The sequence below is a fragment of the Carlito syrichta genome, unplaced genomic scaffold (assembly GCF_000164805.1).
Source record: "Carlito syrichta isolate Samal-C Ts95f unplaced genomic scaffold, Tarsius_syrichta-2.0.1 Scaffold287752, whole genome shotgun sequence".
NCBI classification, from domain to species: Eukaryota; Metazoa; Chordata; class Mammalia; order Primates; family Tarsiidae; genus Carlito; species Carlito syrichta.
In genome coordinates, this window is record NW_007231848.1 from 11,333 (window position 1) to 14,165 (window position 2,833).

Here is a 2,833-nt window from a genome sequence, read left to right on the forward strand (position 1 = left end):
CCCAAGCTGCCTATAAGGCATATCTTTTAATCTACCTTGCTCCCCATCAACCGGTAGGCTTTTTGAAAAATCTTCAAGTTCTTTTTGTGAGAGCTCAATTCCCACGTGTCAAGGTTATTTATATCCATCTTTCCTCCTTAGGAGAGAAAAAATATCATTAAGAAAGATATCAAGTTGTGAAAACTCCTTATTAATTCACATTCATATGGTTATCACTTTAATCGTGAAGACACAACATCCAGTGAGATCTACTCCAGGGTACAAATAGGATCGACAGTAAGACTAGAAACAAAATCTCATCCTCTGAGTGTATCTCTTGTTCACAGCAACATAGTACAAGTCCTATGGGATGCTGGGTAATTCTCCAAATAACTATGACGTAATATATCTAACACATACACACATACTGGAAAGAGAAATAGATGGGAGTTTTAATGTCACACAAATACATTTGTCTACATGAAAATTAGGAGAATATATCCATTTATCTGCTTTCTCATGATATTCGTACTTACTTTCGAGAGTCCTGATACCACCCAGCAACATTTTGTGATATACATTTTCTTCAGCTGGAGAAAAAGACATCATTCAGGTTAGAGAACAATAATGAGGGAGACTTGCCTAAACAGCAAAAATCTGGCAATCCCTCTCCTAATTCCATAATTCCAAAAGGAAGAACTTTTTAATGATTTTCTCTGAAATATACTTATACTTTGCTCTCGATTTGTAACGTAGATTGTTTGGAGAAGACAGTAATGAGACAGGTCTGTTCACTGTTACACAAGAGCAATAATTATGAGCTTAAGAATCTTGAAACATATATCCCATTTGACTTTCTTTTATCTAGGGTCTCTTCCCTTACACCAGGCATATTAGTGCCATCTATGATTGTTGGGAGCCAGCCTTGGAGGTCCACATGATTGACAGGGACCCGGTGGGCTGAAGACCCCGGGCCGCAGGGCGAGCCCAGGAAGCTGAGGCCCTTCTGTCTTCCACCTTTGCTGTTTGATACGGCTGAAGAAATTCTGTGCAGTCATGGAAGAAGAAAATGGCATGTTTATGCGAAGTACTCACACCTAACCTGAGAATGTCATGGTTCATTTTCCCATTTTCCCACTACGCCACTTGGCCTTTTCTAACATATGCAAGGGTTAAACTCTGAAGCACATCAAGAATGCTTTCTTTCACTTGGTTGTAAGTTACTAGATATTGCTTAAATAATAAATGGTATAAGTATACTCACTCCTTATTTGATTTAGAATTATGCAGTTTAGTGTTTAGACGTAAGGTTTTTTAGAAGCACAAGTTTATGGTAAGTTCATTGTGAGCTCATTATAAGTTCTAACACTTATCTAGGAGTTATGTAGGTGATTTATAACACTGTCTTCACAGGCAGGATAAAGATTAATCATTAAGGTTTTTACTTAATTCTATAGTTAAATTTTAAATAAACATTTATAGACTGGGTTTTCACTGAATTCATAATATACTAATTAGATACTTTTATGATAACTAAATACAGAAAGCAACCTTGGGGGCCTGGGAAATGTCATTAAAAGCTTCTTTTGAGTTTTCTTTAGAAATAAACACTGCAGGATAAGAGAAAAGTAACGAAGACACCTGGACAAGAAAGGCAATTACAAAAGCTTTGAAGGTCGTAAAAACCCAAAAGAGAAGAACTGCTACATGAAGGACCGTGCACCTGGGAACTTTCTTGAAGCACTTCAAGGACTGTAATTTGGGACTCTTTTGAAGAGAGTTGCTGGCAGTGCTATTCTAGACATGATAATTGTTTTATCCATGTATTAATCATAATTGGTAAATGTAATATCATACAAGTTTATATAATCAATATACATATGTATGAGGGTTGACAAAAATTATTAGGCTCTGGTTATGTTTAACAAGGTTTTTACTTTGAGTCACTAATTAAGTTTTAGGGCTATAGTTTAGTGTTTTATAGCTACTTTGAAGATTGTTTTAAGTTCATAAGTTTAAGTTCACACAATGATAAAATTGGTGCCTCAAGGATAATAATAATTGCTCCAGTGCCTATCTTAAGACAAAGATGTTTTCCAGGAGGTTGCCAAGCATAAGGGAAAATAGCCAAATCACCATTATCCTAAACTTAAAAGCTCATTAGCAAATATGCAACCATAATAATTTTAGTTGTGTTAGTTTTAATTATGTTTAGTTCAATTTATATGTTTATTCAGAGTAAAGATTAGTGTATGTATTTTCACAGTAAGTGACTTTCATTGTTATTCTTTAAAAGCTAGCCACTGCTGTTTGGTCAAGTTAATGGGCTTCATATTCCTACTATCACTTGGTACAATCTATAGATTTGTCTTAGTGATTTTAAGGCTTTTTTAATTAGACAAGTGATATGGAACTGAAGTCAAAGTAAACCTTGTATGAATTATGTTTAGTTTAAGTGAAACTCCTTTTACACTTATCTCAAGACTCATTAACTGAAAGTAGATAGTGTTTTTGACTTATTCGTTTCTTCTAAAGACCGCTAGATGGTGGTAACTTTTAAAGCATATGTACGTGAAGGAATTTTCTTTGTCTTGCCCCTTTTACAAATGCTATAAAAGCTTTCTGTTAACTAATAAAGGTGTCATCTGTTCAGGAAGCAGGTGTCTGAGTATAAGATTTTCATCTTTCGCCTACCCATCTCTCCTTCAGGAGATCTCACGACCCGGCAAAGGGGCTGGACCCCTTCATATGATAATAATACATGTCTTATTGTCATGAATGAGTCAAAAATGTGTTGTTTATCATAATAAAAATCAAACGATCCAGAAATTTTTGGCAAAAATTTAGTAATTCT